The 27,232-nt window shown below is 33.3% G+C and overlaps 1 pseudogene; it reads left to right on the top strand.

Moving 5' to 3' along the window:
* Nucleotides 1-3,330: 3,330 nt before the first annotated feature.
* LOC125611472 lies at nt 3,331-27,232 on the top strand (annotated as a pseudogene).

The following is a 27,232-nucleotide window of genomic DNA, read 5'->3' as shown; positions in this document are numbered from 1 at the left end:
TCTGTGACTCTGGCCATCTCTGTCTTAGATGGCTCCTTGTTGACCAGTGCCACATCACTATGTCTCTACCATAAAGAACTAAGCAGTGATGTTCCCTGAGCTAGGAGGAAGAGATGGGTGACCAAGAGGGTCTGAATCCACTCTGGCTGTGTACACATTCAGCCTCTGACATTCTGTGTGAGCCTAATTTGAACTCATCAGGTGGTCCGCTGGACAAGTGCACATAGAGTCCTGGAGGCAGGTGGGATGGAGATGGGTATTTCCCTTATCCTTTCCCCTCTTCCCTCCAGGCTAATTAAAGCCAAGAATGGGCAAGTGGCCACCGAGATAAAGTAGATGGAGAACAGAAATCTAGACTACAACAGATTTAAGGAATAGATTGGGGAAGAACAGTTGGAAAAAAAAAAAACAATCTAGCACAGATTACAAGTCTTGGATTAGACAAAGAAAAAGACAAAAATCAAGCTCATGAATTCTTAAAGAGGAAAAACAGTTTCCTAGAATATAGGCTGGATCCCTGTAGGTCAAGTACGTAACTACCACACTGTTTAGAAGGGTATAAAGGTTAGCAGAGGGTGGACTCCAAGCTCCATTGATCCCTATAGTGCTCCCCCATGACTACATATGTTATGGAACGATTGCAACATTTATTCACCAACAGATGAGCCAAGGGTCAGGCTGCCAATCTACACCCTTCGAATACATACACTTTTATAGTTCCTAGAATACATACACTTTTATAGTTCAAAACCACATTAATCACAAGTGTCTGTTGCTATGATTCAAAACTATAAAGAAACATCATGAGATCTAAATCATAAGCAGAAGGAGGAGTGGGCCAAAATGACCAAAAGTTGAGTACAAATTAAAGAATGGTTACTAACATCTAGACAACCATTTTCTGACAGGGTACATTGTCCAAGAAAAATGGGAACCCAAAGGAGAACAATTTGACATTGTATAAGAGTTGTCATTTTGTGTTGCCAAACATGCTATGCTAAGTAACTGTTGATGGGTACAGAGGTGAGGCTTTCCCATGGGAGAAGCATTTCTTACATGACATGGAGTCTCAGGGTAAAATGGAGTCTGTTTGGTCATTGCCCATGAATCCTGACCCATAACTCTTACTGTTCTTAATTTTTAAATTCCTCCCCCCTCTGAAATCCCAAAACTGGGACAGTTTTCTTATTATATTCTCCAAACAAAAGGACACATATGCAGCAGTGATTGACTACTTCATAAACATACATGGAAATTATTTGTGAGTTCCCAGAGGACCTACTGACCTAAGGCCCAGATTTCCTACACTTTACTGTGAATCATGGGTCCAGTCCTAACTGGAAGACATACAATTCATTCAGATTTGGTATCTTTGGTCTGCTTTCTGCTTTGCAAGAGTGACCCAGGACTTTACCATGTCCAACATCTCAGCAGACACACCTTGGAAATAGGAACACCCAAAAGCAAAAACTAAATGAAATAAAATGTTGAAGAAATTCTTATTTGAAATGCAGCAAATTTGCATATGGCTTTAGATCATATTGGTCAGTTTATGATAGTAGATTTTTCTTCTTAAATATACATCTATCTCTGTGTATAGATTTTATCATAGGTCTTTAAATTTATACTGTGTTTTTTTAATCTAGTTTTGTATTTTCTTTAAATTAAGTAAGATATTTTGTAATTCTCTGCTTATTGTATTTTATTACTTAAATCCTTCACAACTCTGAATATACAGATAATTTTTAAGACTCCTGTTAAGTCTTTCCCTCATGATAGAATAAAGACAAACCAGTCACTGAAAGGGCTGGCATGGACATCAGTCACAGGTACTAAAGGTGCAAGGCATAATCTACAACTCCAAGACACAATAACTTGGAATTCTCCTTTTAAAAAATCTTTACAATTAACAAATATAAGATTTAAAATCCTTTTTTAAGACAGTCCTCTTCTTCTTTCCAGCTGGGTTGGTGGCTATAAGCTACTATGAATAGAAAGTTGTCCACCATAGTTTTATTAATTCCTCATCCTTGGTGGCTCATGGAAGTTCCAGGACAGCATGGACCTGATGGGGGCATAAGATTATAGAAATGCCTTCATGAGCCTTCTTCATTCAACTTATCAGATAACGTTCTAGTTTAAATAAAAAATCTATAATTTCATGGGAGATAAAATTCTACAATTTTATTCTTATTCCAGGAAAAATAAATCATCAAAGAATTCATTTTTGTATTTGGCCTTGTCAAAAAAACACATGATATTAAATGATAAATGTGGCTTTTTTGAAAATAGAGATCTTGGATCACAGCTCTCAAATGTGTTGGTACATTTGCATTTTCCATTACTAAAGAGCTTCCTCCTTTCAGAAATGTATTCCCAAATTGCTAACTGAGAAGTGTTGATGTTTGTGAGAACAGAAGACCCAATCCTTTGATGCCTCTTTGAATAGTCGTTACATAACTGAATATGTGGACATTAAAAGAAAGAAGAAAGAAAGAAAGAAAGAAAGAAAGAAAGAAAGAAAGAAAGAAAGAAAGAAAGAAAGAAAGAAAGAAAGAAAGAAAGAAAGAAAGAAAGAAAGAAAGAAAGAAAGAAAGAAAGAAAGAAAGAAAGAAAGAAAGAAAGAAAGAAAGAAAGAAAGAAAAGAATTTAATTCAACTTAATTCTCTTTCTGGTACTTTAGAAAGGTAGTTTCTTATTTTTTATTTTTTTATTGAACCCAAGGGCACTTAACCACTGAGCAACATCCCAGCACTTTTCATTTTTTATTGTGAGACAAGTCTTATTAATTTTCTTATGGCCTAACTAAGTTGTTGAGGCTGGCTTTGAAATCATGAACCTCCTGCCACAGACTCTTGAGCCTCTGGTATTACAGAAAGGTGGTTTTTTTGACCTGTCGGCCTAACTTTCTTCTTTTCCTTTTCCAACATTTTCCATTTTCCTTTATCACTTTCCAGTAGTTTAACCTCAATGGAAAATAATTTATAAAATCAAAAACTCATAAGAAAACTTACAAATAATGAGGTGACACAAAATCTACATTCAAGGACTTCCAAAGGAAGACAGACTATCAACTTGCTGAGGCAAGGTTGCTACACTGCTGGTCAGGTCATGAGGCTTGGGAGGAGGCTGAGATTTTTTGAAGACAGTTTAGCCAATGTTGTACTATAGGCTGCATTAGGATATTTGCAGGAGAAAAGAAATATATAGTAATTCCTCTTGGTAAGTAACCTTTTGTATGATTATTCTAGTAATGTAAAATTTAGACACTTTGTAGGAAAAAAATTAAAACCAATCTATCTGTCTCTGCTGCATTCTTGTCCTCATAACATGAAGGACCAGTATGCAGGTATGGGCTACTGGATACAGAAACAAAATCACTTTGTAAATGGTTTCTTCTCTTCTTTCTCAGGAAGAGGATTGAATTTGTCACTTAGAATTTATATACACACAAAGGAGAACCTCAGGATAGAAACTAAAACATTTTAAATACCATTTTTTTGTAGACTACTGGTGTAAATTATTGCTTTTTTATAGGTCTTTTATGTTAAAATCCTCAAAACATATTTTTATTAGTTGCCTTCTCTATATTTTGAGATCGGACAGAGTCTTTCATTCTCTGGATAATCTGAAAAATCTATATTCTTGATTTTGTACTCATTCTTAGCAATAAATAGTACAAAAATGAATTCTTATAGTAAGTCCCTATAGAACATTAATAAATCCCACTTCACATTCCTCTAGCTCCTTAGATGGAAGACCCTTACTTAAACTTTATGCTACAGCAATTCTTTTTATATGGCCTGTAGGTGGTCCAGGTTATCGAAATTTGTTATTTTACAGACAATTTCAACCCTAAGTTTTCCATTCACATTTGCTCATGAATTTTCTCTCCAAACACACTGAAGATGGTAGACAAAAAGGTAGATGACACACAGGCTCAATCTCAAATGATTTCTGGCCCATGGGTAAGTGTTATCAGATTTTGCCTTAATTTGGCCTCACTGTGCTTTTTGCCCGTGACATCCAGAGAGGCCAGAGATCCTGGGTTGAGCTCTTTTCCTTTCTTAATTTGTGTGGAATTTATGGCTTATAAAGTCCATATACAGAATGAACATCCTAATCCAAATATTAGAAAAAGAAAAAATCCAGCTTCTGAAATAAAACACTTCTGTTCCTGTTTTGAATAAGCAATATTTATGTTGGACAAGTGGTCCAACATTGTATTTGATGGAAGAATTTGATAAAATGGCCCAATACTATCCCATTAAAAAGAAAAAAATATTAAGTAATTTTTTTGTGGGGCAGACAACATGCTAACATGTTTCAGTGCCTTCTATCATCACTCAACAGCCTTATATAAGAAAATTTCTCATTTTCTTTTCACAGTGAGGACTTGTGACTCCAAAGCACAAGGTTTGGACCATTATATGATTTTGCAAAATTAGTCCTGTTGTAATATTCTTGTGTACTTTGTCTTTAACTGGGTACTTTAATTGACTACTTAGTAACAGCTCACAATTTATATTATTACTCATGCATGAACACAATGTTTCTGCTTTTAATCATGTCACTGGATTACTCCTCTCTCCCCAAAAGATATCATGGAAGTCATACTGAATATGCATTTACTAAATACTCAAGAAATGAATCTCAGTGCTCTTCCACAGAATGACAAGTCATTTTGACACCATTGCCCTAAATTTTCTTTATGTGTTGCCTCAAATTTTCCAGAAATACTGAAGCTTGTAAAATATCTACAGAAACTATACTGAATAACATTCCTTACTTGTGTAGCTCAGAGCTGTCTTGGCACTCATGCTGCAAAAGTTGCAGAATACCCATCATATCTATTGGTTAGGATACTCTGCAACGCAGTTTCAATGCTTTGGATGCTGTAGTAGGTATTTTCAAGTCAAAAGGAACGATCCGGTCCTTTCAGCAAAGAAATGTTTAAAATATCATCATTATGTATTTCTATACTGAAACAGCTCATTAAGTCTCCTATCAAAGGGAACTGGATTATAAAAAGAAGTTGCTTCACAATAAGTCCAGGTGTTTATCCTTCTACGCATATGAATCATAAAATACTGATGAATTAGAATATATGTTTATTAAGTATTTATCTGTATGAATAGTATAATTGGTTTGTCTTTGAAATTAACGAAATAGTAAATGTAATTCTACTTATAATATGTGCTTTATTTATTGATCTACAAAGTTAAAAATTATATTGACACAAATAGCAATTGATAGATATTGCCTATTTTAACTTTCCACTTCATTAGGAATTTTGTCCAGGCTTCATCTGGATTGAAAACATGCATCACTTCACAGTGTTCTAAGTAATCTCAGATCTGAGTGTATTTTGGGAAATCCCATAAGGTGACTGGATATTATCCCTTCACAAAACAAAAAGAAGTCATTTTTCCATTTATTATTATTCTATAAAGGTGTGAAGTATTATAAACTAGAGACCTCAGTTCCAAGTAATAATTAGTAATCCATATAAAATTCCTTCATTTTTTTCTTTTACCAATACAAAATTTGATTTTGTACTCATTTTTTTATTACAAATAAGATGGTGACAGACTCAGCGGAGTGGATACATTCACTGTTCTCATGGGTTCATCTGTTAGTAGCACAAAGAGCTTTGCAGTTAAGTCAACCAGGATCTCTGGTTCCCTCTGAGCTTAGTGAGCTTTGGCAATCATTTTGGCCTTAGTTTCCTAATTCATAATAAGGGATGACAGTATGAACCCAATAAGGTTATGTGAGAACTAAATGAGATAATGAGAAGAAAGTTCTTGGTACACTGCTAAACACATATTTGGTGCCTTGTAAATTTTGTTCCAATTTAAATGTGTGTCTTCTCCACTACAGAGAGATGTTTTGATAGCATTTGCTACAGAGTAGAAATTCTCCAGAAGATTCAATTATAGTTCTAACTGCTCAAATAGAAAGTTACTTTAACATTCACTCACAGAAAAAAAAAAAATAAGTCTGGAGTTGGGCTTTTGTGTGTGTGTGTGTGTGTGTGTGTGTTTGGTTTTGTGTGTGTGTGTGTGTGTGTGGTTGGTTTTTGTAAAGCAGAATTTTATTACTTGTTAATAAAAATAACACTAAAATGCTCTTAAAGAATTTCTGTTTAAAACATGTTTTACATGCTTCAAATATATCCTTTATCTCAATTGAATATATTTATTACATCAATAATAACTTGTCCTACAATTTATAGCCAATTAGATTATTCTTTTGCCCATATTTGTCAGAAAAGAAATTCAAATTCATCCAGAAAATGGTCAATACATATAATGAGTAAAACCACTGGAATCTTTTGTCACAAATATAAAATGCATATTGAATGTGAAATAGCTATTACAACTTAGTTAATTAAAGAAAAATAGACTATATTTAAGAAAAAAATCACATGTAGTTTTGAAATATAACTTCAGTAGTTTATTCAGTCAATATTTGGTAAGCTTGTATGGAATTCATATCATTGCATCTTAAGAAACATGTAGGTGGTATTATTAGGCAAATGAACATACAAAAATGAGTTGGATAGGCTTTCTGAATTTTTTAAGCAAAGAAGATATGTGATAGCCATTCTATTCATTATTCAAATAAAATAGTATGGCTGCTATTTTATATATTGTAAAAAAAAATGCTTGGCCCTGAAAATATAGATATTTAAAGGGAATGTTTTAAAAGAGTATGTAATGGAAGAATTCAGACCATAGGTACTAACTGTTTATAATCAAGTACACTATTTAATGCTTTGTCAACTATTATTGAGAAAGTTATGGAGTTCAAGATTCATTTTATCCTTAAAAGCATGAAATTTAAACTATAAGGGAAAGAATCAAGAGGTAATAATGGTGGGGAACTGTCCAGAAATGTTTTCCAATCATAATTTGAGTGTCAATTTCTTCATTATACTGAAATAAGAAATTTTCCTTTAACAACCACAAGTCCCTTAGATGATAATTAGAGTTCTTAAGACATATATTTTGACTGAAATTATACAAATATAATCCGCAATTGAATATTTAGTCTTAGCTTTTATAACATACATTTTAAACTACAAATGATGTATACAGTTGGACAAATATATAGTCTTTTAATATTTGTGTTAATAGCAAACTGGGTAAAATTTTAAAAGCATACTGGGACTCAATTATATTATTAATATGTCCAGGAGTAGTAACATCTAATGCATCCTGATTTTGTATAAAAGTTAGGAGCTTTGTCACTCAGACAGAAATCATCAAGAATTTTTGACCCTTTCTTCTCAAAAGTGAAATCCAAGGGGCTGGGATTGTGTCTCAGTGGTAGAGTACTTGCCCAGCATGCATGAAGCACTGAGTTCTATCCCACCACCACATAAAATAAACAAAATAAAGGTATTTTGTTCATCTACAACTAAAAAAGCAATTTTAAAAAAGGTGATAAACAATTCTTCTTTTCTTAAGAAATTGTCTTTTGAATTATTCTACTAACTTCATGCTAGACCAAAATGAGTTTTTGTAAAGTATTTGAATTTCAATTGGAAATCAATTTGAAATCATTTCATTATTTACATTGTTATTATGTTAAAAATAAACTGAAAACCAGCTAACATTAAATACACAATACATGCCATTGTAAACAAATGAAGTTTTGTTATATGATATTGTACCTGTGACAGATTCTTGAACCATTACTTTTAATCCTACACTAATTATATATGCACATATTCAGCAGATTGAGATAAAGAGAATAATGGAAGCCCAGAACCCAGATGTCAGACATAAGGTTGACACAAACTTTTGAAGAGAAACTGAGAGCCAAATACACAAAAATGTGATGGGACCCTCTCCCTAAACCAGTCGATTCCTGTAAAAGCAAGTATGAAAATACCCCTGTGGTATCAGTAGTGAAGCTTGAACTTCAAAAGAAATTATAAAATATAATATGTTTTTGGAAAAAATTTTCAAAACCAAAAGGTTTGAATACCTTGATAAGCAAATTCAAGCAAATAGGTTTGAATAAACTTGATAAGCAAAAGTTTTGAATCTTAATAAGATTAGCACAAGATAATCTTAGAAAAGAATCAATACAAATTTTACTAGAAGCTTTGAAAATGTTCCTATTTTGTGTCAAAATTCAAGATACTGTGAAATATGGAAGTACAGGATTAAATATTGCCCAAACCAAAAGCCTGGAGTAGTTCATATGTGAACATTAGACATTAATTATGAAAACAAAAAGCTTCAGAACTGAGACAGGGATCCATATTTGAATCTGAGAGATGAACTAATCAAATGTAAATATTGACAGAAATACCTGCCCAATGAAACAAGTGACAGTGTATTATTACAAACATAAAGGAAAACCTACTTCCTGACACTTATTCATACGAGAAATAAGATGGTGCATTCTAGAATCAGCTAAATGAAGACTAGGTTGCACAGAAGCACAGAGCAGAAGACTGTGAGTTACATGTCCAGAGAACAGAAGAGGGAAAGGATGGGAAAGTGAAGCACTTTAGAATAAAAGCACAGAGCCTCATCTAGACAGAGCACAAAGTGGCCTGGTTATCTTCCCCTCCCCTGAATTAAACCTTGACAAAATGCTCCACTATCAGAAAACAAAAGAGAATGAAAAAAATAATAATTAGTGAGATTCTGAATGTAGAAAGCCTTGTTTATGAACAGTTATAAGTCACACCCTTCTTAGCATGTGGAGAAGGAACAAAGACCAAGTTTTCATCCAGGCTCTACAACTCCATGGCTCTCACTTTGACAAGTTACTTAACTTCTTTGTACATCTGTGAAGTAAGGTCAACAATAAATACTTCTCAACCTATGGGGGATGAAAGTCCATAGTGTATACTTATTCAATGGCAGCTTGTCCCCCTATGATATGTACTAAGTTATTACAAAAGAAGTAATGTTTATGTTTCTCCAGTTATTCTATTAAATTGATATTCCATTTTCTCCACAGACAAAAACTCTGATGCAGAGTTTTCCCACAAGCCCAAGATTTTTCTTCCATCAGTTGATGAAATACATCTTCTTAAGTCTGGGACATATCTTTGTCTTCTTGAGAACATTTTTCCTGATGTTATTATGGTAGTTTGGAAAGAAAAAAAATGGTGATAGGATTCTGGAATCCCAGCAGGGAAACACCATGAAGAACAAAGACACATACATGAAGATGAGCTGGCTAACTGTGACTGGAGTATCAATAGATAAAGAGCAGAGGTGTATCATCAAACATGAGAATAATAGAGGAGGTGATCAAGAGACTCTCTTCCCTGAAATAAAGAAAGATATGTGCATTTAAATATAAACATAGGGGTGGGGCTGTGACTCAGTGGCAGAATGCTTGCCTAGCATGTGTGAGGCAATGGGTTCCATCGTTAGCACCATATACAAAATTAAGAAAATAAAATAAAGAATGCTTTCCATCTGCAAGTACAAAATTTTTTTAAATGTATATATAAATTTCCAGAAAAAAATATTTGACAGGGAATCATCCACCTTTTCAATAAAGTAGTAATGAAAAACAAGTATAAGTCTTTCCTAAAAATCATATTTCATGTTAGCATAAATTCCCTGTTATTTCCCTTATGGAAGTAAAATGGTATAGACAGGAGAAAACATGGGAAAGTTTGCCTTAAGCTTTCTCAACTTCTGTTTTGATATTGAAAATATTAAAACCAGAGGATATGTTTTTAGAAATTTATGTGTATTATATGAAATAATATACAGGAAAGCATCTAGCAAAATGTTACATGCCAACAAGTAGTTTTCACTTTTGATGATTTTATTTGATTTAGAAATCTGAACAATTATGGGGCTTTAAAGAATGTTCTATCATGGAAGCAAGTCACAGACTTGAATCTTGACATCCACAGGGTTTAGTCTATAAACAAGGAGTGCTTAGTTAACAAAATGATACTCAGGTAGGAATTAGAGCATAGTTCAAAAAGCAATAAATAAAAAAGAAATAACCTTGGCTATGGAAGTTTTAGCAGCCTTGTGTTGTTCTGATTTTTATTTTACATATCACTGTTAGACAAAATTTTCTAACTTATGCTTAAATGAGGCTAACATGTATGAAGATACTACTTTTCTCTGTGATGGGTATACTTCTTGCCATTGGTAAATGTAGCTACATAAACCTTTCCTGTTCTGCTCGCACATGCCAGGACTGAGTTGGAATGTAGATGAGTAGTCTAAGACTAATATCCCCAAGAGGACTGCTGTAGCAAAGAGAGAATCCTCTTTCCCTGTCACTCAGGGTCACACAGAACTCAGGAACTATGTCCCAAAGAATCCTTTTGATGCAGTGAGGTACATATCCACACAGCTGTGCAGAGGTCTGACTGCTCAAAAGCCTTGCAGTGGTCCAGTGACTCACCAGGCATCACAGTCCTGAGTGTTAAACAGCAGTCGAAATGCCCCAGTGGGCATGGGAAGTAATCTTTTTATAATTTTCCCTGTGGCTACAAGTCCCATTTAACCAGTGAGGAACATACACATGGCAAAAGTGGTGAACACCTTTGCCGTGCACTATCCAGCTTTCTCAAGTAAGGCTTCAGCCTCTGGGGACCCTTACTTTCTGCCATGACCAGTGAGGGCTGAACAGTTGCCTGATTTTCCCTGGAGGTATGATGAAGATCAAATGACATAATGATAGCAGAAAAAAAAAAAGATAAATCCTGAATTCAGTTATTTATATATTTATTGTACTTATTTATAGCCTTTCCTAGAACAAACTAAAGTAAGAATACAAAGGCAGACCCAATTTTCTATTTCCCTTGCTGAGAAACAGAGGGCAGACAATATGTAAATCACAAGGTTAACTTAACCCCTGTGCTTACATGCCCAATTAGGTTCATATTTTTGTAGTGATCAGGAACAAATAAAAAGAATATTAAGTTACATGGTGATGAATACCGTGCAGGAGAGAGGTTTTATTTTAAAATTATTTACTAGGCCCTAGCTTCTATAACACATTTCTCTCATGGGCTTTTCATGACTCCCGAGCTAAGGAGGGAACATCTATCCATGTCATTCTACAGTGCTTTTCCAGTGGTGATACTTGAATTTCTTTTAATAATTATACCACATGGAAGCACAAATGAATGATGTGATCATTTTTAAGGTAGATAAAATTAATCAGTTCCAAATTTACAAACAGCATTTATTTAGACAATTTAGGAAACACAGATTTTATTATGAGTGACACTGCTTTATTCTTTTTTCCTCAATCAATTCAAATCAGTTTATGATGATAGTGACTTTCATTTATCTTTTAGTGAATAGAGTCACTTTAAGAAAAGTAATATACTTTTTAAATTTTTTATTTCTTTTAATTAGTTATACATGACAGTAGAATGCACTTATATACTTTGATATATCATACATAGATGGGATATAATTTCTCATATTTTCTGAGCATACATTTAATCATATTGGTCACACAGTCACTTATATAAATAGAGTAATAATGTCTGTTTCATTCTACTATCTTTATTATCCCCACATACCCTGCCTTCCCCTCCTTTCACTTCCCTGTACCTAATCTAAGGTAACACTATTCTCTATTTTTTTTTTCCTTTATACATGTTCTCTTTTGGTTTTTTTTGCATTACAATTCTTAATACACATATATACCCCAACTTTTGTATCACTGTATATAAAGTATGTTGTCACCCAATTCAAGTCATCATACTTGTACTTTGTATAATGATGTCCATCACATTCCAACATCCTTGCTAATCCCCTACGCCCTCCCTTTGTCTCCCACCCCTCTCTGCCCTATCTAGAATTCATCTATTCCTCCCATGCTCTCCCTCCCTCCCCCATTGTGATTCAACCTCCTTATATCAGAGAAAATATCCCGCAATTGTTTTTTGGGAATTGGCTGACTTCACTTAGCATTATCTTCTCCAACCACATCCATTTACCTGTAAATGCCACATTTTTAATAAACTTTCAAACTCCAAAAGTCTGTTCTTGAAAATATTTCAAATCCAAACATAACCATATGCATATTTATACCTTGGGAATTACCCCCCAAAAGCCTATACTCCAACTCCATCACTTAAAGTATTTAAGAAAATAGTTTAAATGGAAAATTGAGTGTCTAATGTAATTCTGTAGTGGAAGTGTATTCATATGAAAAAGAACATATCTAGAAGAAAAAGAATAAAACAAAACAAACATGTGACTCTGTTTTTTTAATCAGTTTAAAAAATGTAATCGTTGTAAGTTTTTTGCTTTTTTAAAAATTTTGTATATATGTACACATATATATGCACAAAATTATAGAAACACATAAATATTTATATATATACACAATAAAACATACATGTGTGTGTACATGTGTGAGTATGTGTGTGCATCTCACCTCAAGTTTTATGCAGAGAGCTAGAAATGTGACTTGACCTACTTATTCCAGAAAGACCAGAAGGCAAGGAAATTGCTTAGCTCCTCAAACAGGAAAATGCCTTTGGATTAGAAGAATTAAGAGAAGATTTTTCCTTTTATCCAGACTTGTGGAATTATTTGTCTATTTTTTTTTGTATTTCTATTGATTATTTTTAAGACAATTTTACTCCTGCATTTTGTTAATGTATATGAAGTATTTAACAGAGGACAGCATACCAATGATCACTTAACAGGTATTAGATTGTGTCAGTATCGGTGGCCTCATTAAAACCACATCTCAGAAAGTCATGTGCATGAAGCAGGGGCACTGGGATAGCTGCTATCCTCTTTTCAAATGAGGAATTTCTTTAAATCAGACTCCTTTGAATGTGTATGATTCTGAGGTCCACTCAGATTGGATGGATTTCTTTGGGCTCAACATTTCATGTCAGCAGTGCGTGCTGGATCCTGCAAAGCAGTGAATTTTCTGCTTCTTTTTCTGTTTAACATGTATTTATGGATCACTTGCTTTGGGTCTTTTGCTGTGCAAGGAGCTGTGAATATGTGGGAGAAACACATAGTCTCAGATGTGCATTCAGGGTGTGATTAAAGGAAAAAGAATATAACATTTTTGAAGTTCACTTTTTATATACAACACTCCAGTTTTGATTAAAAATACATATGTGCGTGTATACACACATAAACATATATAAACTTCAGGAATTTCACTATCCTTATATGCAGAACCATGGTATATGAGTGGAATTAACTAAATGAAACACCAGTTGTTTTTGAAACTGTGAGACTCACATTTTTATATTGATTTTCTCCTTTCTCTTTGTGGACAAATTGAATACAGTAAATACAAGATAATAGGGGAGAATAATTGGCTGCTATTTGCTCTCATTGTTTTAGTTCTCCCCACTGAAAATGCCAGAGAAGCTGATTTGATGGATGGAAAGGTGAGTTTTAGAGTGTGTTTGCCTTCATATCATGCCATATCATTTTTCTACTCTTGATCATCTTAACTTCCTTCATGTAAGGTGGTATTTTACATTATCCATCATTTCCTTCACATCACATTAATAGAGTAATCTACTGACCTTGGTATGAAATTGGTAAATTAAGTAAATTAAAGAACACAGTGATGAAACATTTCAAAAAAGGGACTTTATTTATTGATATGTCTATTGTTTGTATAACTGGGGAAAGCATGATATCAAGCAACTCTAGTATTGTTTTTTAATCCCAGATAAATAAAATTGTCAACCTCAATCTCTGGTCAGATAATTACTTATTGTGAATGAACATCCAAATATCTGACTTGGCCTGTTTTTCTTTCCCCATGAAGAATTTCACTGAAATGCTCAGCTACTGTCATTTAAAATAGGTGACATTTTCTAATCACAAATAAGGTATTAGGAGATTATGGTATCTTTACTAATTAAGTTCTCACATTTATGTGCATTATTTTTCTTCATATTTTTATTAGTTGCACATGACAATACAATGATCTTGACATATCATACATTTGAATCAAATGGGTATAATTTCTCACTTTTCTGAGTGTACAGGTTGCAGAATCACATTGGTTATACAGACATGTATATACATACAGCAATACTAGTGTCTATTTTATTCTTTTTACAAACTCTTTTCCACATGCCCTCTTTTAATCTCTCTTAACCTCCTTTGAATTCTGGCCCTTACACTCACTGGAGTGATTCTTGGCAAGTTACATGCACTCTTTACATTTTATTTTCTCATTCAAGGTATGGGAACATTCATAATACAACTCACTTAAGTCTGATAAAGGAGTTAAAACAAGGTAATGCTTGTGTATATTTAACATAGGGCCAATCAAATAGTGATCAATCAGGAGGAATCAATTTCAAGAATATTGGTGTCTCATGTCTACAAACTCTACACCTCCAGAAAATCATGTGCATGAATCAAGAATATTGGAGATGTGCATGATGAGGAATGGTACTACTGCTTTCCAGTATTTACATGAAAAACTTCTCTAAATCAGACTCTTAAGATCCTTCCACTGTTGATTCTAGGAGTATTCTTTTTGTATTTGGCACTTTCTATCAGCAGTGTGTGCTGGATTGTATAAAGCAGCCAATTTTCTGTTTATTTTTCCAATGAACATAAATTTGTGCATCACCTACTTTGGAGCACACACGGTGAGGAACTGTGAATACAGCAGAAAACCAGATTCTATTGGATATGATACTCCACTTGTGATAGAAAAAGAAGAAGAAAAAGTTATCCATCATGAAGGTCGACATCTTTGTGTATAAAAAAAATTATATGAAAGAATCTACTGAATTACATAGAGTGGAACTAATTTCTTTTTGGAATTATGGGGTCCATATTTAATGATTATTCTTGTATTTATTTATATGCATAGTTAGTGTATGTATACACATGTTCATACACTTTTTTAGAATGATTTTTATGTGGTCTAATTAGTTATACATTATAGTAGAGTACACTTTGACATTTCATACATCAATGGGACATAAATTCTCATTCTTCTGGTTGTACATGATGTAGAATCCCAATGTTGTACAGTTATATATGTGTATAGGGTCATAATGTCTGATTCATTCTACTGTCCTTCCTGCCCCTCTCCCCTCTTCCCTCTCTTCACTCCCTCTACCTAATTTCATGTAACTTTATTTCTCCTTAGTCCCTCCTTGTTGTGAATGAACATTCAAATATATGAAATATCACTTCGCATGATATTCTCCAGCTCCATCTACTTATCAAAAAATGACATAATTTCAATATTCTTTAAGGATGGCTAATATTTCATTATACACACACACACACACACACACACACACACACACATATATATATATATATATATATATATATATATATATATGTTTTCTTTATCCACTCATCTGTTGAAGGCCACCTAGTTTTATTCCGAAGTTTAACTATTATGAGTTGAGCTGCTATAAACATTGATGTAGCTGCATCACTGTAATACGCTGATTTTAAGACCCTTGGGTATAAACCAAGGAGTGTGATACCTGGGTCAAATGGTGGTTTCATTCTAAGTTTTTTGAGGAATCTCCATACCTCTTCTCATAATGGTTACACCAATTTGCATTTTCACCAGCAATGTATGAGTATAACTTTTTTCCTCACATTCTACTCAACATTTATTATTGCATGTATTTTTGATAATTGCCATTTTGACTGGGGTGAGAAGAAATACTCCAGTAGTTTTGGTTCACATTGCTAAAAATGTTGGAAATTTTTCACATATTTTTAATCGATTGTATTACTTCTGTGAAGCGTGTGTTCACACTTTTAAATAATAGATGAGTGATTGACTAGTACTTCTCTCTTTTCTTCTAGCTGACATCACTATTAAGCCCAGTGAAGCTGATGTCAGTGTTGAAAATTGTAGATTTTAGTGTATGTTTACCTGTGTCTCATGCTGTAGCATTTTACTCTCCCCATCATCTTAACTTTTAAAGCTCCCTCCCTTAAGCAAAAGCCAGAATAGCTAGATGTTGCAAAATAGACTGACATTTTAACTAATCCATCATTTCCTAGGAGATATAATGGAAAATACAACTCCTGCCTCAAGTTTTATTCAGAGAAATAGAAATGTGACTTTTCGTATCTTCTAACATAGGAAATAATTGCATTAAAATATCCCACTAAAATATAAAGGTATTTTTAAAAAGCCTTTGTGCTGTGAATAATTAAAAACGAAAAACATGCCTACTATACTCTTATACTTAATTTTTCATTCATAATATGGAACCATCCATAATTCAACTTACATAACCCATTTAGACCCATTTTCCCAGATGTGGAACATCTATAAAAACTTCCATCGAGCAACAGGTATACCACTTATGACGACTTTGAAATAGTTATATTTTTAGATGCCTATTCTTTTGAGAGAGAAATGGTTAATTATTAAAATCTTTGAAAAAATATATAAAGTATAAATGAGCTCAAGATAATGATTTTCAACCTATTTTAATGCAATTGTGTTGGTTATATTGAAATATTAGCATAATTGAGAACTTGATATTGATGGATTAAGTGTTACTAGGAATTTCAGTGAGAAAATGCTCAGAATAATTTAACATAGCGACGGAACAGCAATGATCACCTACCATGTATAAGCTTTTATTAGTTTTGATTGATTATCTCTTCTGTATATCTGTCAATGGATTTTACACACAGAAAGACACCAACAAAAAGAGTAAAAAAAATGAGGGTGAATAGCTGATTAGTATTTGTCCTTATTTCTTTTAGCTGTCAGTGATTCTAAATCTTGTTTGAAAGATAAAAACAGTTTTACCATGTTTGCCTTTCTTAGTCTGCAGCTTTTTCTGCTCCTGATCGTCTTAATTTTTGAACTCCTTTGCATAAGGTCAAAAAATCAGACTAGTGCAAGTTTCAGAATAGACTGTGTCAAATTTTAAATTAATCCATCATTTCTTAGACATCACAATATCACACAAACAACTTGGTTTTGTCAGGATGACTATAAAGTGTCATTCTCTGAATTAATTTAACAAGTGGGCTTCATTTATTTATGTGTTCATTTTTTCCTCTAAGGACTGGGGAAAGTATCATATCAAGTTGCTTCTAGATTTATTCATTTATTTTTAGTGTTTTTCCAGCTGCTAACACCATGAACTTTCACACAGTCACATATGTCATTGGGCAGGGTTCTACATGCATTTTTGTTCTGCATCCTCAGAAAACTTTCTATGCTGCAATTCAACTATTTTTCTCCTACTCCACAGGGTGGGAAATGAGCTAAAATAAATGAAGTTTTGCACATGCCACACGTGTATAGCAGGTGTTTCAACTCAGGCCATCAGATAGTTTATAACCTTACTCAGTTCCCTATTCTTCTTCTAAGAGAGAGTCATAAAGCAAGAGATTCCTCTGTTCATAGAAGAAATCTCTTTAAATCAGACTCTTTCGAATGTGTATGATTCTGTTGTCGACTCGATGGAAAGATTATTTAAGCTCAATATTTCATGGCAGGAGTGTGTACTGGATCCTGTAAAGCAGTGCATTTTCTGCTTCTTTTTCCATTGAATGTGTATTTGTGGATCACGTGCTTTGGGTCGTTTGCTGTGCAAAGAGGTGTGAATAAGAAGGAGAAACACATAGTCCTGTATATGCATTCAGGTTGTGATAAAAGGGAGAAGAATATAATGTTTATGAAGTTCACTTTTTTGGATACAACCAATTAGTTTTGATTAAAAAATACATGTGTATATATACATAAATATATTTGTATACACATATATATACACACACACATAAACTTCAGGAACTTCAAAATCCTCATGTGCAGAAACATAACATGTGAGGTATATTAACTGAATTAGATACCAGTAATTTTTGAAACAGTGAGGCTTACATTTTTAATGTTTATCTCTCCTTTCTCTCTGTGGACAAATTGAATATACTAATATCAGATATTAGCAGTGAATAACTGACTGCTATTTGCTCTCATTGCTTTTTGTCCTCACCACCATATATATCAGAGATGCCAATTTGAAAGATGGAAATGGTGAGTTTTAAAGTATATTCGCCTTTATGTCATGCCATATCATTTTTCCACTATTGACTATGTTAACTTTTGAAATTCCTTCATGTAAAGTGAAAACTCAGAATGTCTCTAGTTCCAGAATAGAATGAGTGGTATTTTACATTATCCAACATTACCTTCACCTAACAGTAATATAGTAAATGACCAAATTTGGTATGAGATTGGTAAATCAGAGGATACTGTAATATGCTCTGAAGCATTTCAGTGAGGAGACTTTATTCATTTATTTGCCTACTGTTTGTATAACTGGAGAAAGCATGATATCAAGTTATACTTGTACTGTTTTTAATCATAGATATATAAGTTCTTAACCTCAATCTCTCTTCAGAGAATTAGAAATGTGGCTTGGCCTGCTTTTCTCTCCCTAGAAAATATTGTGCTGACTCCCTGCCCCCTCTCTTCCCCTCCCACACCTCTGCCCTATCTAGAGGGGTAGGGGGCTAGCAAGGATGGTGGAATGTGGACATCATTATCCAAAATACATGTATGAAGACACGAATTGATGTGAACATACTTTATATACAAACAGAGATTGAAAAATTATACTCTATATGAGTAATAAGAATTGTAATACATCCGCTGTCATATATTTAAAAAATAAAATCAATATAAAAAGAAAATATTGCACTCAAATGCTCAGCTCCTTAAATTTATAAAAGATGACATTTTCTAAGCATAATAAAGATATTAAGAGATTATGTTATCTCTACTAATTATTTACTCACATTTATATGAATTATTTTTGCAAAGTAATTTCTACATGCCCTCATTTAATCTCCCTCATCTTGCATTCCGGCTCTGCCACTCACTGGAATGATTATTGGCAAGTTAAGTGTACTCTTTACATTTTATTTTCTCATTCATGATATGGGAACATTCATCATACAGCTCACTTAAGTGTGAATGAGGACTTAAAACAACATAATGCTTGTGAAGCATTAACATTGTGCTTATCAAACAGGGATCAATTAGTAGGTACTAATTTCCAGAAAATCAAGTGCATGAATCAAGAATATTAGCAATATGAATGAGATAGAAAGGTTCACCTGCTTTCCCATATTTGCATGAAAAAAAAATTATCTAAACAGACTCTTTCCTTCCGCTGTTGATTCTAGGAGTAGATGGATTTTTGAGGGGTTCAACAGTTCGTATCAGCAGTTTGGGAGGTATCCTATAAAGCAGCCAATTTACTGTTAATTTTTAATTTAACGTGCATTTGTGTATCACCTACTTTGGAGCACAAACTGGTAGAGGTTCTGAACACAGCAGAAGACCAGATACTCTTGGTTATGATAATCCTGATGTGAATGAAAAAAGGGAAAGTTTTCCATCATGACGGTCAAATACAATATATAAATCATATATTTGCATGCAAAATAAAATATATAAATGATATCTACTGAATTACATAAAGTGAAACTAATTATTTCTGGAATTATGGGGACCATATTTTAAATGAATGTCTCTGTTTTTGACAGATTTTTATGTATTTACTTATGCATAGTAAGTGTATGTACACATATATTCATAAAAAATAGTCTTTTAAAAAATTTTTCCTAATTAGTTATACATTCATTGTTGCTTGTATTCTTGATGATTGCCATTCTGACCGGGATCAGATGAAATCTCAGTGTAGTTTGGATTTGCATTTCTCTAATTGCTAAAGAAGTTGAACACTTTTTTCATGTTTCAGTGATAGATTGCATTTCTTCTTCTGTGAAGTGTCTGTTTATAGTTTTATAGTTTTTAAATAATAGATGAACGGTTGACTAGTACTTGTTGTCTTATCTTCTAGCTGTTGCCACTATTAATCCCAGAGAAGCTGATCTGAAAGTTGAAAGTGGTAGGTTTTAGTGTTATGTTTACCTTTATCTCATGCATTTTCCCCTCCTGATATCTTAACTTTTGAAACTCTCTAGCTTGAGAAAAGCCAGACAAGTTGGTTATTGCAAAATAGACTGACATTTTAATTAATTCATCATTGCCTGGGAGTCATAGTGGTTAAATACAACTCTTACATCAAGTTTTATTCAGAGAAATAGAAGTGTGACTTTTTCCATCTTCTAACATAGAAAATAATTGCATTAAAATACTCATCCTACTAAAATGGAATGTTTCTTGAAAAAGGCCTTCTGCTGAGAATAATTAAAATACAAAAAGTGGGTCTACTATATTCTTTATAGTCAATTTTTCATTCATAATAAGTGACCTTCTGTGATTCAGCTTGCTTAACACTTTTTGTCCCATTGTCCCAGACATAGAATACCTACAAAAACATCCATTGAGCAATAAGTATACCACTTACAGTAACACTGAAACAATTACACTCTTAGAGATTTATTCTTTTTGAGAAAAGTAATGGTTAATAATTGAAAAAACATACATATGTATATAAACAAAAATTACAATCATATGTATATTATATATATGTATAATATATTATATAAAGCTCTATATAATTATATACAACATATTTTAATGCACCTGTGTTGGTAATATTGAAATATTTGCAGAATTGAGAACTTGATCTTAATGGGTTAAATGTTATTGGGGATTTCAATGAGACAATCACAGGAGACATGTAACTTAATGACTGACACAGCAATGATCACTCAATAGAAATTAGCTTTTATTAATATTGATTAATTATGTCTCCTCTATCTCTGTCAATGTATTATACACACACAGACACAGTACAAACATATTAAAGATAAGGGGGATAAGTAAGTGATTTGTATTTGTTCTTACTTCCTTTAACTTGCAGTACTCCTAACTCTGAAAACTTGTTTGAGAGATGAAAATGGTTTTACTGTAAGTTTGCCATAGTCTACAACTTTTTTTGCTCATGATTGTCTTTATTTTTTAACTCTTTGCAGGAGGTCAAAAAAATAAGAATGGCTGAAAGTTGTAGAATAGACTGAGTACAATTTTAAGTTAATCCATCATTTCTTAGACATCATATTATCATAACAAATAAATTGTTTTTAGATAGGATGGCTATAAAGTAGAAGATACAGGGGTATGCTATGAATTACTTTAACAAATGTTCTTCATTTGTTCATGAATCCATTTTTTTCTCTCTAGTGACTGGGGCAGGCATGATATCAAGTTACTTATACATTTGTTCATTTATTTTTAGTTTTTGATATCTGCAATAACATGAACTGTCACGGAGTCATTTTATACAGAAGAAAGGGCCAGGGTTCTTCATGTATTTTTGTTTTTCATCCTCAGGAAACTTTCTATGCTGTGATTCAACTCTTTTTCTCCCATTTTAGAGAGGTGGACAATGAGCTAAAATTAAAGAAGTTTTTGTACATGCCAGATGTCTATAGCAGGTGTTTAAACTCAGGCCATCAGATAGTTTATACCCTTACTCAGTTCCTTATTCTTCCTCCAAGGCAGAGTCACAAAGCAAAAAATCCCTCTGTTCAAAGGAGAAATTTTTAAAAATCAGACTCCTTTGAATGTGTATGATTTTATTGTAGATTCAGATTGGATGGATTTCTTTTGGGCTTAACATTTCCTGTCAGTAGTGTGTGCTGGATTCTGTAAAGCCACCCAACTTTCTGCCTCTTTTTCCATTGAATAAGTATTTGTGGTTGACTTCCTTTGGGTCATTTGTTATGCAAGGAGCTGTGAATACAGATGTTAAACCCATAGCCCTTCATGTGCATTCAGGTTGTGATAAAAGGAAAAAGGATGTAACATTCATGAAGTTCACTTTTTGGACACAACAAACTAGTTTTGATTAAAAAATATATATGTGTGTGTGTACATACACACACATACATACACATATCTATATGTATGTATACATACACCTATACACATATAAACTTCAGGAATATCATCATCTTCATGTGCAGAATCATAATATATGAGTACTATTAACTTAATTAGACAACAGTTATTTTTGAAACTATGAGGCTTACATTTTTAATGTGTATCTCTCCTTTTTTTCTGTGGACAAATTGAATACACTAAATATCAGATAATAGCTGTGAATAACTGACTGGTAGTTCTCATTGCTTTTAGTTCTCACCACTCTAAATGCCAGAGAAGCCAATTTGAAAGGTGGAAATGTTGAGTTTTAGAGAGTGCTTGCCTTTGTCTCGTGCCATATCATTTTTCTACTCTCGATCATCTTAACTTTTTAACTTCCTTCATGTAAGGTAGAAAATTCAGAATGTCTGGTAGTTCCAGAATAGAATGAGTGGCATTTTACATCATTCTTCTTTTCCTTCACATCATATTAGTACAGTAATCTACCAACCTTAGTATATGAGATTGGTAAATTAGAGGATAAAGTGATGTGCTCTGAAGCATTTCTAAAAAGAGACTTTATTTATTGATTTGTCTATTGTTTATATAACTGGCAAAAGCATGATATCAAGTTATACTGGTATTGTTTTTGATCACATATAAATAAAAATCTCATTATCAATCTCTGTATAGAAATTTTGAAATGTGCCTTGATCTATTTTTCTCCTCCCATAAAGAGTTGCACTGAAATGCCCAACCCCTCTCATTTAAAACAGATGGCATTTTCTAAGCATAATAAAGATATTAGGATATTATGTTATATCTACTAATAACATTCTCACATTTATATGCATTATTTTTACAAAGTATTTTGCACATGTCCTCTTTTAATCTCCCTCAACATTCTTTGAATTCTGGCTCTGCTACTCCCTGGTATGATACTTAAAAGATTAAATGTACTCTTTTCATTTGATTTTCTCATTCGTGGTATGGGAACATTCATAATACGACTCACTTAGTTGTGAAGGAAAACTTAAAACAAAGTAATGCTTGTGAAGCATTAACATAGTCTAATCAAACCGTGATCAATCAGTAGGTACCAATTTCATGAATATTGGTGTTTCATGTCCACAAATACCACACCTCCAGAAATCAGGTGCATGAATCAAGAATGGTGCAGACATGCATGCTGTGAAAAGTACAGCTGCTTGTTGGTATTTACATGAAATTTTTCTGTAAATCAGACTCCTTCCACTGTTGATTCTAGGAATGGATGAATTCTTTTTGGGTTCAGCACTTCATACCAGTAGTGTGTGCTAGATCCCATAAAGCAGACAAAATTTTCTGTTTATTTTTTCCATTAAATATGCATTTGCATATAAACTACTTTGGAACACACACTGATAGAGAAGCTGTGAATACAGCAGAAAAACAGATAGCCTTGGATATTATACCCCAGTTGTGATAAAAAGGAAAAAGTTATCTCTTATGAGAGTCAACACCTTTCTGTACAAAAACATAATATGCAAATGATATCTAATGAAATATATACAGTGAAACTAGTTACATTACATTTGTAGTTATGGCAATCTTATTTTAAATGCTTCCATCTCTGTTCTTGACAGACATATATATGTACTTATATGTATAGTAAGTGTATGTATACACATATTCATACACTTTTACCTAAGAGGCGAATGACTGACTTGTATTTGCTCTCTTTTCTTCTGGCTGTCACCAGTATTAATCTCAGAGAAGTTGATCTCAAAGTTAAAAATGGTGGGCTTTAGTGTATGTTTACCTTTATCTCATGCTGTAGCATTTTCCCCTCCTGATCATCTTAATTTTTGAAATTCATTAGCTTAAGAAAAAGCCAGAAGATCTGGATGTTGCAAAATAGACTGACATTTTATTAATCCATTATTGCCTGGGAATCATAATGAATAAATACAACTCTTGCCTCAAGTTACATTCAGAGAAATAGAAACGTGACTTTTCCCATCTTCTAACATAGGAAATAATTGCATGAAAATACTCACCTCACTAAAATGGAATAATTTAAAAAAAATCTCTTCTTTTGAGAGTAATTAAATACAAAGAGTAGATCTACTATACTCTTTATACTTAATTTTTCAATCAAAGTATGGCCGTATTCATAATTCAGCTTATATAACCCATTTGGCCCCATTTTTTCAGATGTTGGACACCTACATAATCTTCATTGAGCAACAAGTATACCACTTATGATAGCATTGAAACAATTACACTTTTAGAGGTCTATCCTTTTGAGAAAAATAATGATTAATTATTCAAATGCTAGGGATAAACTAGATAATTATTTCCAAACTATGTTAATGCACCTGTGTGGATTATATTTCAATATTTTTAGAATTGAGAACTTGATCTTAGTAGGTTAGTGTTGTTGGGGATTTCAATTACATAATGCAAGGGAGGCATTTTACTTAGTGATCACAGAAATGATCACTCAACACGTATTAGGTTTTATTAATATTGATGGATTATCTCTCCTATATCTCTGTCAATGGATTTTACACACACATACACCACAAAAAGATTGTAAAAAATGGAAATGAGTAGTTAATTAGTATTTGTTCTCATTTCTTCTGGCTGTCAATACTACTGATGCTGAAGTTTGTTTGAGAGATGCAAATGGTTTTACTGTATGTTTGCCTTATCTTAGGCTACAGATTTTTCTGCTCATGATCATCTTTATTTTATAATTCCTTTGCAAAAGTTTGAAAAATATGAATAGTTGCAAGTTGTATAATAGACTGAGTCCAGTTTTAAGTTAATCTATCATTTCTTAGACATCACAATATCACAGCAAACAACTTGTTTTTGGATAGGATTACTGTAAAGTGGAAGATACTGTGGTATGCTATGAATTACTATAACAAATGTTCTTTATTTATTCGTGCATCCATTTTTCTCTTTAGTGACTGGAGCAAGGATGATATCGTGTTACTTCTAGATTTGTTTATTTATTTTTAATTTTTAGTAGCAGCTAATAACTTGAACTGTCACAGAATCATTTTATACAGAAGGGCCAGGGTTTGACATGCATTTTTGTTTTTCATCGTCAGAAAACTTTCTGTACTGTGATTCAACTATTTTTCTCCCATTTTACAGGGGTGGGCAAAGAGCTAAAATTAAAGAAGTTTTTGCACATGCCACATGTCTATAGCAGGTGTTTCAGCCCAGTCCATCAGATAGTTTATACTCTTATCCAGTTCCTTTTTCTTCCTCTAAGAGAGAGTAAGAAAGCAAAAGATTCCTCTGTTCAGAAGAGAAATTTCATTGAATCAGACTCCTTTGAATGTGTATGATTCTGTTGTTGACTCAGATTGTATGGATCTCTTTGGGGCTCAACATTTTATGTCAGCAATGTATGGTGGATCCTGTAAAGCAGCCAATTTTCTGCTTCTTTTTCCATTGAATATATATTTGTGTATCACTTGCTTTGGGGCATTGCTGTGCAAGAAGCTGTGAATACAGAGGAGAAACACCTAGTCCTGCATGTGAATTCAGGTTGTGATGAAAGGAAAAAGAACTTAACACTTTTGAATTTCACTTTTTTTGCGTAGAGCACTCATTTTTATTTAAAAAATACATATGTGTGTGTATATACACTCACAAGAACACACACATGCATGTATTATACAGTCACATATAATCATATAAACTTCAGGAACTTCATCATCTTCATGTGCAGAACCATAACATATGAATGGTATTAACTGAATTACACACCAGTTATTTTTGAAAATGTGAGGCTCACATTTTTATTTTCTCTCTGTGAACAAATCGAATACACTAAATATCAGATAACAGGGGTGAATAATTAACTGGGACTTGCTTTCATTGCTTTTAGTTTTCATCACTAAGAATGCCAGAGAAGCTGATTTGATAGATGGAAATGGTGAGTTTCAGAGTGTGTTTGCCTTCATCTCATACCATATCATTTTTCCACTATTGGTCATCTTAACTTCTGAACTTCCTTCATGTAAATTAGAAAACTCAGAAAGTTTCATAGTTCCAGAATAGAGTGGCATTTTACATTATCAATCATTTCCTTCACATCACATTAATACAGTAAACTACGGACCTTGGTATGAGATTGATCAGTTAGAGGATACAGCTATATGCTCTGAAGCATTTTAACAAAGGAACTTCATTCATTGTTTTGTCTATTGTTTGTATGACTGGGGAAAACATGATTTCAAGTTGCTCTAGTATTGTTTTTTAATGTAGATAAGTAAAATTCTTTACTTCAATCTGTTCAGAGAATTAGAAATGTGACTTGCCTATTTTTTTCTCTCCCCTGAATGAATTGCACTGAAATGCTCAGCGCTTTTAATTTAAAATAGGTGGCATTTTCTAAGGATAATAAAGATATTAGGAGATTATGTTCTTTCTGCCAATACTTTCTAACATTTATATGACTTATTTTTAAAAGTACTTTGTACATGTCCTCGCTCAGTCTCCCTTAACTTCCTTTAAATTCTGGCCCTGCCACTCACTGGAATGATTCTTGGCAAGTTAAGTGAACTCTTTATATTTTATTTTCTCTTTAATGACATGGGAACATTCATAATGCAACTCACTTAAGTATGAATGAGGACTTAAAACAACATAGTGCTTGTGAAGCATTAACATTATGCTTATCAAACAAGAATCATTCAGTATCATGAATATTGGTATCTCATTCCTGCTTCCTGTGTTCTCATTTTGTCTGCAAAATGAGAATGAAAATAAACTCTTTCTTGCATTCCTGAAATCCTATAAAAATTAAATAGCACTAATCCTTCTTATGCAAAATTCTCAGTGTACTGATTGGCATTTTGTTTAGTGGTTAGTGAATATTATCTATCATTTTTGCTTAGAGACATATTGAGGGTGAAGAAAATCTAAAATCTAGTTTCACACATACTTTTGTCTTTTACTGGACTCAAACATTAAAAATATAGCCCTACTTTTTAATATTAGGAAGCTCGTTAAGTGAATTTTGCAGAGGTTGTTAATGGACTTGATTTGGAAGCTGAGCCTTGCTCTGGGTGCTTTGGGTGGGAGTGGTAGATGTTGACCTTTGGGGTTTGGTGGGGGTGGTGTCACTTCAGTGTAGACTGCCAAAAATAAACATCTGTGGCACCCTCCTCCAAGAGGGGCCTTTCTTGTAAAAGAACAGGTGCAACTAATTGCATGACGTCTCTTAGATGTGCTGAAACTGCAGCTCACATACACCTCTGCCTACTGGAGCTATCTCCTACTCCTCAAGATCATGATCTACTTGATCATCATTACCTCCTGTCTGCTTAGAAAAACAGCTGTTGGAGGAAGTTTGGGAGAACTCCTAGCAGACTGTGGCATAAGACAGTCATCTTCTCTTCATCGTTTATTGCCCTGA

The sequence above is a fragment of the Marmota marmota genome, unplaced genomic scaffold (assembly GCF_001458135.2).
Source record: "Marmota marmota marmota unplaced genomic scaffold, marMar, whole genome shotgun sequence".
Lineage (NCBI taxonomy): Eukaryota > Metazoa > Chordata > Mammalia > Rodentia > Sciuridae > Marmota > Marmota marmota.
Note: the sequence above shows the minus strand (reverse complement) of the source record. Positions and strands in the feature narration are given on the sequence as shown.